This window comes from Megalops cyprinoides, chromosome 7 (genome assembly GCF_013368585.1).
Source record: "Megalops cyprinoides isolate fMegCyp1 chromosome 7, fMegCyp1.pri, whole genome shotgun sequence".
Classification (NCBI taxonomy): Eukaryota; Metazoa; Chordata; class Actinopteri; order Elopiformes; family Megalopidae; genus Megalops; species Megalops cyprinoides.
The window spans coordinates 29,381,496-29,395,498 of record NC_050589.1 but is presented as its reverse complement, the minus strand read 5'-3'; positions in this window follow the sequence as shown (position 1 = coordinate 29,395,498).

The following is a 14,003-nucleotide window of genomic DNA, read 5'->3' as shown; positions in this document are numbered from 1 at the left end:
TAGTAATTCCAGTGTTGTTAATACATCATAACAGTTTGAGCAAATATGTCATAATCCGCAAGCAAGTATTAGCTGTGATCTTATGCATGCTTTCCTGTATTCAACATCAAGTAATTGTACATTTTTTGTTTATTACACATTCTGTTTCAACAGATAAATTGTACTAAAATGAACTGGCATTCATATTCATTTTTGTAAGTTTTTAAAGAGATTTCTTTTTTTGTATCTCCATGGTTGACTTTTTTTGGTAGCTAGACCAATCTTGCAGGAGTGGCTTTACACAGAGCTGAACACATCCAGCATCTAAATCCTGCTATGTGTCTTTAAATAAACTCCATCTCTTCTGTGAATGGGAGAACATCCACACCTCTCATCCAGTATCCTCTGTCTTTGGCACTGACCACCTCCAAACACGAGTGTTTATTTACCATCCGGCCAATCCCCTACCGGCTGAGAATGAAGGCAGCCCATCGCATTGTGTAATTTAACAGCGTGCTGCATGTTCATAGATGGGCAGCGATACGCGGAGGCTACAGCTGCCGGTCGGGTGGGCAAGTGGCGCTCTGGCCATCATGGTTTGTGATGACCTGAGTTTGTCACTACTTTGTAGGCGCAGCTGGTCAACAGGAAGCGGAATCCCTCGGCTCGCACCTCGTACGCAATTCAAAGGCTTGTAAAAGGGCATGCCGTCACGCAGCGGCCAGGCCGTGCTCAGCGGAGCCAGCACTGGACTTTGCACGTCCCTAGATTGATGAGTAAGACTGTGAGTCATCTCCACACTTCAGGCATCCGTAACCTGTGCAGTCCAAGCAGGGAGCAAACCCTGGGGCATTTCAACCATACAGCACAATTCCCGCAACACAATTACCTTGTTGAGCCAAAGACCCAGGTCTCCCACCCGAGGAGCCAGTTGTACTCTTGCTCAGGCTCTGGGGGGTGATGTCACTTTCTGTGTCAGGCTGTCTTCCACTTTTGTGCATAAGCAGGTGTTCTTATTCACCATAAAAATATATGGCAAATACAATAAAACACGGGGTGCATGCAAGCCTTTTTTGAGGCAACTTTTGAATCACTCAAAATTGTGTTCACAGATCGAACGGCTGTGGTCTCCTCAAGCAGTTTTTTGTGTTTACGATTGTGCCTGTACTTCCACACATAATTGTGCACATGTACATGGCAAACATCTGGAAGCACTGGAGGCGGTCTTGTGTTTTCTGGGGACCGCCTGCGAAATTACTTGTCAAACAATTCCTCCAGATGGGGGCAAATCCAGCCAAAATCAAGCATCTGGGATCCTCTTACAAGCCTCTCTTTCTTGTTTCTTCCTTTGGACATGAAAAGGAGCAAACTTCTTCTTGCCCCACAATCCCTCTCTTCCCCAACCCCCTCCCCCCCAAAACCTCTCATTGTCAACAGTGTCCAAGTAAAACACTAGAAAGTGGTAGAGTGAAAGGTGCCTTCTGGCCCTCTTTGAGCCTAGCTGTTGACTAAGGTAGAAGGCTTTCTCAGTGAAGAACAGGAGGCTTCGACCTCCCAGTTCCGGGCTGCAGGCACAGCAAAGGTCCAGGCCTCAACAGACCACACCAGCTGGGACACTCTTTCTCACACACAATAAAGTCATAGGTTTACTTGTCCCCAACACTGACAAGGGCAGCCTGGTTTGAGGTATAGGACAGAGGGGTCCACTGTTATAAATCTGACTTGTGTCACATCTTGCTTGTGTCGTACCTCAGCCTTCAGTTAGAAGTTTTCTGGTTGAGGAAGGAGATTCGAGTAACTGGTAGGGATTTTATTGCCTGATATTGCTTACATCGCGCAGCCTGTGCAGTGTGTGGGAAGTCCTGAATTGAAGTCTTGAATATGAGATTTGAACAAATGACCAGGTAGGTTCTTTGGGGGTGGCAACAGAGTCCTATACATTTGACCATTTTTCCACTTTCTCTCATTCACTTGACATAGAGCTAGGTGTAGAGTCAGATTCTTCACCAATCAGTGTACAACAATGTATTGTGGCTGATCTGCCAAACAGAGATAAAACAGTTCTGAATGGCTAAAAAGTTCTGAAGAGCGTCAGCGACATAATGAAATGTGAAAGTGTGGTAAATGTTCATTTGTCTGTTCCTTACTTTTTTGGGCTTTTTTGTTCAGTACAAATAATTGCTCCCTGTGCATCTCCCTAAAAAGCCAAAACATGTTACTAAATCATTACTGTGAAGTGGCAGTGTTGGAAAATTAGTTCCCAAGCGCCACCATGTTAATGAACGAAACTAATGCAAACAATATGAGCATTCATCATTCTGTGGAAAATCAGTCTGGAAGCCTTTTCTTCACATCACTACTGTGATACAAAACAGTCAAAAATTACTTCACACTGTCTTATGTTTGCATAGTGTGTTTGTGTCTCCATTTTGAAACTGCAACAGCTGTAAGTGGTTAAAGAGTTCTAGTATGTGATATATCCAGCTTCAGGAGAAATCCTCAATGAGCAATTCTCTCATGGGAGTAATACTGTGATTGTTGCTTATTTTGCAGAGGAACCTTGAGCGCAGTAGTATAGGTGAGCTCACAATGGCCCAGTGCTATTGAAGACAGGTCTTGTGAATTAGTGGAGTTGCCAATGATACTGTAATGGGTTTGTAGTCGTGTAGGAGGCTGTACTAAAGCAACATTATGAGAAAGTATAAGTGTAACTGGTCTTACCTCTGTGTCAGAATGCATGCTGACTACTGGCCAGGCGGGACCAGCACAGGAGACACTGGGGGGGGCACTGAGACAGGCGAGCAGCGAGGCGTGAAAGAGAGAGGGTGGAATAGCGCAGAGGAAGCCATGAGGACACTCCTCTCAGTGCGTGCTACCCAGCCCGACGAGTCACTCAGCCCTGCTGAAGGACACAGGAATGCATGCACACAGGCATACGTGCAGACATGCACACATCACACATCACACACACACACACACACACACACACACACACACACACACACGGACCCACGCACACACACACACGCACACATACGCGCACACATACGCGCACACATACACACACACACCTACACACACACACACACGCACACACACACCTACACACTCACACGGACTACGCATGCACGCACACACACACACACACACACCTGTTTTCAATTTTGGATGAGAATGGTTAATGATTTCTTTCTGTTTCCCTCTCCCCCTGCTCTTTTTTAATGTGGGTTTGGAACTTATTTCCCTCAGAGAGATGACATGTTATGGTTCCTCCACACAGAAGGCGTCCGCTTCAGAGGAAACAAGGGAGAAGGAAAACAAGCCTGATTAGCAAACCTCTGCATTTTTCTGTCCTTTCGATTGGTCAGTGCTTACAACTCATGGTAAGGTCGCAAGTGACAGAGTCCCTGTATGCCACGGGCCATTGTCATGGAGGTGCTGTCGTGTTACAAGATCCTTGGGGGGCAGGTAAAGGTCTGCGATGCTTGATCCCTGCGACCTTGTTTACTTTTTTGGATGAGTGGCTGACCAAGGTCCAGCTGGCAAGGTGCAGGAAGGGGCATGACTGACACATGAGTCGCCAGGTCACCGAAATACGAAGGCTATATTAAGAGAGCGGCCATTAGTCAACTAAACTGGCAATTTGCAGGCACTCTCAAATCTGCAGGTTGCAGTCACTACTTTCTGTAAATTGCCTTGGTTTTGCGCATAGTGCCAGCTTAGTTTTTTCCTTAATTTTAAAACATGTTAACCTTCTGTGTTAAAGTAAGTGACCAGGGAAGGAGTTTAAATGCTATTATAGCTCATGCTTCTTCTCTAAGCAACAGTTTCTTTAAGCTGTTGTACATCTGTCTTCATGTCCCCAGTTCACTCGTCAAAGGCTTTCCTTCATTTATCATTAAGGTCCCTCAAAACATTGGCTTGGCTTAGAACCCAGACGGCTTGAAGTGGGAGTGTACAGTGTCTGCTTGTATTGTAAGGCGTGTTTTGGGATGCAATTTTGGGTTGGATTCGCACACCACCAGACTATAATTTGGACCTTTGTGTCTGTGTGTGTGTGTGCGCGCATGTGTGTGTGTGTGTGTGTGTGTGTGTGTGTGTGTGTGTGTTTGACTGAGGATGTGTAGGTTGTCCTGTGACCTTGAAGTATTATAGCAAACCTTGGAGAGTTGACACATTATTTCTGTGGGAGGGGGCAGGGAGGGACCTCCCTGTAATCATAACACGTTCTGATGATCTCAGACAGGGCGGCGGTGCGTTTGCTCATCACCCATGTTTAATATAGATCTGCATGATAGGAAGGGTGACAGAGTGACATGTAGAGGGAGTGAATGTATACGTTTACTCTTCCAGATGGCCACCATGGAAACGGGTCCAATGAATCCATGCAGCTGGAAAAAAAATATATCTTGTACATTATTTATTAGCCTGTGGAGGCCTTGCTCTAGGGCAGCTTATATGGATGACATTTTAGAGATTATCCCCTTTATAATTGAGGCCGTTAAGGTTTAATACATTCCTCAAGACAAAACGGTGGTGCCCCCACCCAAGACTTGAACCGGCAGACCAACTCCCAGACCGCCAGCCCATTGTGTGTGTTGAATGGGAAATGTAGCAGGGTACTTCATATTCTACTTGAGAATTTTCTGAAATGTTTCCGTTTTTGCTCTGGTGCAGCCCTCCCGTCCGTCCCATTGATTATAATAATAGTAGATACATAATAAAAAGGAGCAGCGTTGGCAACAGTGGTGAATAAAATTCCACAGAACATTCCTGGAAGCGGCAAACGGTGAGACTTTCCTGCCGGCTGCGGCCCGTCTCACGGGAAGGGAAGTTGGGACGGGGGGCCTCTGAGACCAGCGTGATTTTTATAGACCCCAGCGCAGCGCAGGCCGAAGCCAGGGGGGTGATTTAGAGCAGAGAGGAAACAATAGAGCGGCCCGACATCCCTCCCGCCCCCACTTGTCCAGCATGCACCCGCCCGTTTCCGGCCATTCTTTTGGCCGCTGTCACACAGCCCTAAAATAGGCCGCTTCCCTGCCCTGCCCCAGACACAGGGCGACCCAGGGTCCTCCTCTCTCACCAAAGAGGAAGCAGAGGTGTGCAGACTTCACAGCGGGATCCGCGACAAAGAAATCCGAAGGAGCCGCGCTGACGCGCCGGATATAGAAGGTGGCTGTCCACTTGTGTCCCGAGACAGCACACACCTTCTGCTCGGGGGCCCTCTGTAGGACAGCACCACACCCCGGGACAAGGCCTGCAGCTTGATTTCCAGTCAGAATTGTCTGGGTGGAAGTGATCAATCTCCCCCAGAGATTATCAGAGAGCTGAAACAATAGCACTGTCGGTGAATCAGGGATCCGACAGATTCCAGCCCAGCCCCTGACAGGAACTTAAAAGACGTGCTTTACTGCTGAATTGTCTGCGTTAAATCATATGAGGGGAGGGTTGTGCTATGCCTGGAGGCAGTGCTGAAGCTAGCAAGAGGGCCATGAGAAGTCAATAGGGGCTCGAGTCCCACTATGACGGTCACTAACAGGAGCAAGCCGTGCCTTCCTGACCTGGACTGGCACTGCATAGTGCCAAGGATATGACATCATCACATCATAGTTTCTACTAACACTAGACCAGAAAAGGAAAAACGGGAAGTAGAGAGGGATCTCTGGATGAATGCACGGATGCCAAGCTGGCAGTGCCCCCTACAGAAATTTTTCGGTCATCATAAACAAGTGTACTCCTCATGATTGCCCTTCTGAGCACTTAAATGAAAACGCGTAAATCTCTGTGTGGAGCTTGGCATGCTGTGTGCTGTCATACTAGTTTCTCCTTTATACTGTCCAAGCACTATGCATGCTGCCTGAAAGACATGGGCCCAGACAAGGTCGTTTGATGATTATATCATTTGCTTGTTTCGCATATCTGTTTCCATCCAAATTGTGACAACACATGGATCTACTTGTATCGTTCAAAAGGCAGCTCAGCCTCTAGTTAAACATGGACAGAATATCATCTCTCTCTCTCTCTCCCCCTCTCTCCATGTGTGCCTTTCTTCCCCTCTCTCTTTTCCCCTCCTGACGTCCTCTACCTTTTTTTCCCTCAGTCAGTCTGACCGTGGCCAGATGTTCCTGTTTAACACTTGTTCTAAAGGGAGCACACTCCTATTATTAAAACTAACACAGCTAAATGCATGTGCACACACACACACGCGCACACACACTCGCACACACACATGCACGCGCACACACGTGCACACACTCACACACACGCGCGCACACGCATGTGCCTGCACACACGCACATGCACACACACACGTGCACACACGCGCGCTTGGCCCCTGTGTGTGTTTGACTCCATCCCTCCTGCCCCAGTCTCTTCCTCTCTTTGGTTCCCAGGCTTTTATCCTCTTCCTTTTTTGCACTAGACCTCCATTCCTCACCCCAGCCCCTCCCAGCTCTCTTCACATACTGCAGTTGGCTGAGGGAAGGAGGGATCTGTAAAGCCTATAACGAGCTCTAATTGGCCCTGATTTTGGTGGGGCTGCTGACATCTTGAAGTGATTTATGGCTGGGGTTGTGGATTGCTCTGAATTTCTCATTGCCTCTCTCAGAGATGGATTTGAACCCAGGGGTGAAATCCTAGAGTGAGGGAGCAGCTCGTTAATCTCGAAGGGCCGGCTGTCTGGACCCGCTCTAACAGTGGGAGAGGGGGAAAAAGGGAGGGTAAAGGAGGGGGGAAGAGAGTTTCTCTCCAACATGGAACTGTGGGAGTCTCAGGGACTGCCCAGAGCAGCCTGTGAACACTATATACACTACGTGTGTGTGTGTGTGTGTGTGCGTGTGTGAACAATGTCTGTCACTGCTGTATTTCAATGCTGTGTGCCAGTGTTGTGTGTGATTGTTGTGTGTGCAAGCGCTGTGTTTGAATGCTGTGTGAGTGCACAGTAAATGTTGTTCATGAGCACTGTGACTGAGAACGGTGTGTTGCTTCTCTTTACGGCTGCTGTGTGTCAGTGCTGTTTAAAAACTGCCATTTGCACAGCTGTGAGCCCATCTTCACCTACGCTCTTCCTCTTCGTCTCACACATGCAAATCCATGCACACTCTGTCTCTCTCACTCTCTCAAGTCTTTATGAGCTTATTAACTGCCATTCTGCCGTTAACGCTGACAAATTCCTCCTCTATATATCGGATGATATTTCATTACAGCACCCTGTGTTCTTTACGATGGGATATGGTATGTCATGGGTGGTATATTTTAAAAATTCTAAATTACGTGCCCAAATGCCTCCCCACGGGCAGGGACGTTTTTATTGGCCTGCTCATAAAATGAGACCTGTGCATTACTCTTCAGCCTGTGGCTCTGTTTTTGGGGAAATCTCCCCAGAAAGGCTCTTTGTTCTGAAAGAAAGCGGATGGATCCGTTTAGGTTTTGTACACGTACATGACTGTGGACTTTGTGCAGTGGACTCGTAATTCAGACTGTTTGAAATATCGTTTGACACGTTTGTGTCTGTGCTGCAGAGTAGACTGGAGGGAGTAATACTCACAGGACAGGAACTAGGCTTTGTATCTGAACGGCGGTTTTAATCCCGTTTGGTTCCGCTGCTGAAACCCATTATGACGTCCAGTAACAGTGTCACAGAGAACACGCTGCATTACGCCTACAATCTCTGCAGTGACTTGACATGGCCACTAGATGGAACCATTAGATAGGGTTTGGCAGATCCTTGCAGTTTCATGACAGCAAACAAATCATTCGGGTTTCTGACTCATTGCTGCCCCCAAGTTGGGTAATGCAGACAAACAAGCGATTTCCAGTGCCCCCGAACCTGCACTGAGGTTTGAGACACGTCATGTTGGTAAATTCCCTTAACCTACCCTTGTGTCAAGAGAGGTATAAAACAACCACAGCAATAAAAGCTTCAATGAGGAAGCTAACGTGATTAATGCACTATTTGTTACCCTTATAGACACCATTACGTGACATACATTTTTATAACATATTATCTATTTATATAGCTGAATATTTACTGAAGCACTTCAGGTGAAGTACCTTGCCTAAGGGTACGGTATCGGTGTAGCCTTATGAAACCCCATATGGAAATTAAATTTACAATGCGCGGTTTACTTTACCACAGCACAACGCTGTCACACTGTGATGTGTCTTGATGTCAGGACAGGAAACCCAACCAAAGCTGATGAAAAAGGGGAAAACACAGCCTTTTAAATCCAAAGAAATGGATATTGCTTTTGACAGGGAAGCACAAGGTGTGTGCTTATCGTGAAATTGGTGTACTATATACAATAATTCAACCTCAGACAACACACCTCTAATGTTAGCTGCATATCCATTTCCCATTCCCATCTGGGTGTGTGTGTGTGTGTGTGTGTGTATGTGTGTGTGAAAGAGAGAGAGAGAAATGGGGAGACTGTGTGACTGGGGGGTTGCTGTGAAGGTCTTCTCTCACTGTGACTTTCCATTCCATGCCTTTTTACACCCAAGGATGGTGGCTCATAGAGGACAAGAAAGGACAATCATGGTCTTCTCCTTTGACATGTGACAAGTGGGGGGCTCATTCTAAAGCTGAGCGTGATTCTATTGGATCACATCCAGGTGAGCTGCCCATGTTAAAAATACATTATATGTACAGCTGTACAGAAAAAAAGCACAGCTGAACACAGCTCTAAAAAAAGAATCTTAACACAGGTGTGCCAAGCAATAAGAACCCACAAGCTAAGTTCATAATATGTCACTGAGGGAGACAGCTAAAGAGAGACAGAGCATGAGATAGAATGAGAGTAAAACTAGCTGTAATGCTAACCTGTAGAGCAGTGGTGAAGATACAGTGCCTTCCTGATGTCTGTGTGTAGAACTGAGTTAATGTGTATACACCCAGCTCTGTGTGTGTGTGTGTGTGTGTGTGTGTGTATAACACTGCTGGGAAATAAAGGTATTGTGAGGGTGTTTGTGGGTGTGTGTGTGGGGGGGTCGCTTCACCCCAGACTCTCTCTGATGTATTGCTCTGGGCCCAGAGAGGCACCAAGGTCTTCCCCATCAAATATTTATTCCACAGTAACTCTTCAGCTTTAAATAATTCTCAAAGAACTGTGCCGAAAGCAAGGCCTTGCTACCCTAGGCACGTTTTGGCCTGGACAATGGATTCAGGAGAGCAGAAAGCCAGAGAACGAGAGAGCGATGGAGAGAGAGAGAAAGAGAATGAGAACTGGAGAGGAGGAGGAAAAGAGGGGTCTTGTCAGCAGACAGGAAATGTACATTCACCCTATGTAAATACAGATGGCTGATTTTATCCAAGTGAATGAAAACTGACAGGAGGCACAAGGTTATTCACGGATCTGTACTTAACTGAATGTGTACGTTTGCAGCTAATTTAAAAACACTCTTCATCATAGCTTCATAATCAGCAATGTTTTGGGAGGAAGGTGTAAGAGCATCACCTGTGATTTGCACAAGCCCCGCAAATGAGTCCTTCATTCCCATAAGCCTTGGTAATGAATGGGGCAAAGACAGTCAGAATAAAATCAGCATGCAGAAAAATATTAGTCCTATTCATCCTTCCAATCTGGTCTTGATTAACGGACGCGGTTTAGATTTAACTGCAACGTCAATACCTGCTGTCACATCTGCTGTGTTCATCTCAATTCACTCGCATCTCTCCTGGACAGTATCTCAACTGCACCGAATATTCAGCGTTACATCCAAGGCCAAATCCATTACTCCACCACGTGAACTGCATTAAGCGATCTTTTCCTGAAATGGCACATTTGTCTTGTCTCATTTTTGCTGCTCTGATAAGGGTTCAGTGTGGTTAATTTGAGATGTGTGCGGTTAGGCTTTTTCTCACTCAGGGGGGAAAATGAGGCATGAAGGAAATCTGAAATGATTATCTTTATTATCTGCGAGGGGAGCGGCGGCAGAGTGACGGCCGGGAAGCAGCACAAGCTGTTCCGGCCGCCCGCCGATTGGCCCGAGATTACCATGCAGGGGTAATTAACATCTGCATATGCAAATGAGGTGGCAGCAGGGGGAATTTGGCAAGCGCGTCTCACCTGCGCCCGGTGACGTCGGTGGGAGAGAAGACGGGGCGGAGCACTTTCAGCGCCGATTTCGGAAAGCGCGTGCTGCACTCACAGCCCAGCCTTGCAGTGTCTTAGTCCTGCACCACAAGAGCAGGGTGATGGAATGGGCAGCCATCTCTATCTGATGTCAGTAAAGAAATCAGATCTGCATGTCTTGTACTGAATAATTGAAGGGAGGAGAGATCAGTAGGCTGGCACCTGCAACAGATGACCGGAGACATATGCTTGTGCCGTCGAGGTCCTGTCCGCTTTTCAGCCAGCGGGCCTGCTCAGATGCATCGAACGCGCGGTGAGCAGGTGATGGGTGAAAGTGGTACCAGGGCTCTGAAATGAAAGGACGAGCCCCATCTCCCCTCTCCCACCACCCTTGCTCTTCCTCCCTCGAGCGTAGAGATTTCAATCTGTCCCGGTGTTCTGCGCAAGATAAGTGAGTCCTCTGCGGTGTGTGGGGCTGTGTAATCACCAGCCAACGGAGTCAGAGTGTGTGTGTGTCTGTGTGCGTACAAGTGTGTGTGTGTGTGTGTGTGTGTATCTGTGTAGACCCACACCCGGGTGCTTACGCGTGTGTGCGCCGTCAGAGGAGCTCTGACCTGTGAAATATGCAGGAGGATGCTGGGCGCACACAAATGTTCACAGTGGGTGTTTTTCTCCTCTCCCCACGCCGTGGCTCTAATGAGGGAGGCTGTTACAGGCGAGAGGCACGGAGTATGCAGAGCGGGTGACAGCCAGAGCAGCTGGAGATGGGGCTAAAAATACCCCAGTCTGAGGTGCTGACGACACCTGGACTCTCTCTCCCTCTCTTGTGTTTGACAGGTAAAAGGTCTTAGAGGAACTCTCTGAGGAGGAGCAGCACTTTAGTTCTCTAACAAGCCTCAGGACCCAAGTGACCACCTGGGCCTCTTGTTGTAGAGGTGGGAGATGGCCACTGAGGGGGTGTTTGCTGTAGGCTGGGGCTAATGTGCTAGGCCAGGCTTCCACCAGAGACAGGCTGGATGTTGCATGTTTGCTTTCAGGCAGTCAGATCCATCAGATCCATTTTCACTCTATTCTGCAGTATCAACCAGTTCTGATGATGAAAACCCGCAGGACCATCTGGTATAAAGCAAGCCACATTACGTGTCCACAGCCATACCGCCCTGTAACCTTCCCCTGCCTCCTGGCTGAAGTGGGGTGGGGCTAGGTTTTGGCCTGAGTAGGTCTTGGATGGTAAAGTTCCTGAGAGCACCAGGCTACTGCTGGACCTAGTGTTGATGAGCCACTGGGTGAAGGCTTCCCTCTGGGTCAAGTAGAACACCATTGCACAAGTACAGTGATGGGGACACTGCTTGTAGGAGGATACCATCATCATTAAATATCCCATGGCACTCACTGTTGAAAGGGAGAATATGGGGCAAATTTGTCTCAAATCAAATGATCCTAGATTGTGGTTGTCTAAATAAACCCCTCCCTCTCCACCTCATCTAATTTGTAGTGGTACGTTTTGTGGTGCAAAATGACCTAAATCACCCAGGTGAGATCATATGCTCATTACATGCGCTTTTCTGTTCTGGTTAATATCGTACATTAGTGGTACATATGGTGAGCCCCCCCCCCCCCCCCCCAATCTGTAATGGGTTTCATAAAAGGTAAAATCTAAATGTAATTCATTATGAATAAAAATACATGTCTTCTGAATACATTTTCACGCTGTTGTCATATACTCATAACAACCTCTTCATTTATTCTTGGTAAGTAATAATGTAAATCACTTAACCAAGCAGCCTAGTGCACTCAGCTTTTGGTGATGAATTTATGGGATGATGTTACAATAGTGTCTATAGCCCAAGATAAGTAGGTTTGCTAAGAAGATTAATAATAAAAAAACACAATTTACAGAAGGTAAATAGCACAGTTAGGTGGAATGTGTTGAAATGGGACATGACACCCTCTGCTTCAGGAGAATAAACCCTATTTTCCATTCTGTCAACTTGCATTAATTGTTTCGGAATTTGCATTGTAATCCCCCCCGGAAAATCCCACCCAGAACGAATGGGATGTCAGCTTTATGCAACTTCCTTATAAAGGCAGATGGCATTACGGGGCCATAAATCCCATGTGGTTTTGAATGGGTCTCCGCAGTGTGGGATTACGTGCTGAAGGGATTACCCCCTCCTGTAAATATTTGAGGGTGGGAGTAGGGGGGGGCTGAAGTTTAGCTGGGGATACAAGCATCCCTCTCACTGACAGCAACACTCCTAGAGCAAAGAGCTGGCCCTACTTACACTAAAATCTTCAGCTGAGCCCTATAGTATACACAAGCTGTTCTCCAAGTCGAAAACTGGTCTGTTACAAGTCTGTTACATGGCAAGAGGTCACATATGGATGCTGGACTGGAGGCTGGCCCATGGAAAGGATGTTTGTGCACTGAATGTCTTTTAATTCTGAAAAGAAATTGGCAGCTAATTGGTTATTAAGTAATTCCACTCTGTTCTCTGGTTTAGCCATCGGTCAGTGGTAAGGTATTACTGACTAACACACCGCTGGCAGTGATCCAGGGAGGCTTTTACTGGACATGAGAGATCTGAATAGAGCACACAGTCAAATATTTATAGCTGGCCATTACAAGCCTGCCTCTTTAAATATTGATGGCGGAGGGTAATAAAGTTCAACAGGCCTGGCTGAACTGGGCTGGTGCTGCATACGCCTGGCCTACTAATTAGGGACAAGCTGTTTGCAAATGTTTCCTAATGATATTGATTGAAGTTCACTGACAGAGTGACTGATTGATGCAGTTTAGAAATGATTGACCAATATTTCAAATGTCCGTTTAAGGTACAGCAATTTACAGCTTTCTTTTCCATATTTAATTGCCATGAGGATAACATATTTAGCCAGTGTGAAATGATTTAGCTTTATTGCAGATATTGTCTGACCTCTTTACCAAGCAAAGCCGATGGCAGTACACTGCATCAGGGTGAGCTGTGTACTGCTGTATGCTAACTTGTGTGTTCAACTCTTACAATGCTTTGAGGAACTCAGCTGACTTTTTGAAATATTAATGCAGTTGTAAAGGGCTGCATCCCTACAAGACATGACTCATGCATTCATCTCTACTTGGGGACACATGAGGGCTAATGTCTAAGGGCTTTCCTCCAGATGCAATGTCACTGTGACCGCTTATGAGATGTCCTTATCCTTTGAAACACATCCACCTTATCAGGGTCCAGAGGCCCATGGCTGTTAGCTTGGTTTTGAACCCCAGTGCATGTGGGCTGTGTGGTGCATGTGAGCCTGAGGTACAGCGCTCTTCTGATAACAGAAAATGTTAAACGTGGCAGGGAAAGTCATCCATTGTTTCAGTTGATGAGTTGGCTTAATTAAATTGAAAAGCTGCTAGTCTGTGCCTCCTTTGAGGAATGGAGTTTGGTACCCCAGGCTGAAATGTGACAATTGATTTTTCTCATATTAAAAACCAAACAGAAGAGTTCTAATAGACATAGGGATCAGCCAGACATCAATAGCGTGCAAGTTAGGTTAGCTGCAATAGCAAATAGAATCTTTGAGTTCCTTTAATTTCTTCCGGTATGTGTATAGCCTTCAGCGCTGGCTAATGATATCAGGGGTTATATTGACCTAAACTATTTTTTTTTTTTTTTTGCATTGTGATGGGTGCCGTAAAGTTAATGTTGTCACAACGAGGGAGAGAATCTTAGATGTTCAAATATTGGCAGTGAGGTAGCACAGTTCTCATTTTGCAAACATGGATTACCGCTGAGTAATGCTATAACAATCCGTTCTGCTGTTCTGAAGGCTTGCAAGCGTACAACCTCTGGAAATTGAAGATTTCGTCTGCCCACTGGAGGGCATATGACTTTCAGAAACATTTTGGCACAGTTGCACAATTGCAACAAGAGGGTTATAGGAATGTTTAATCATCAGAGTGGGTTC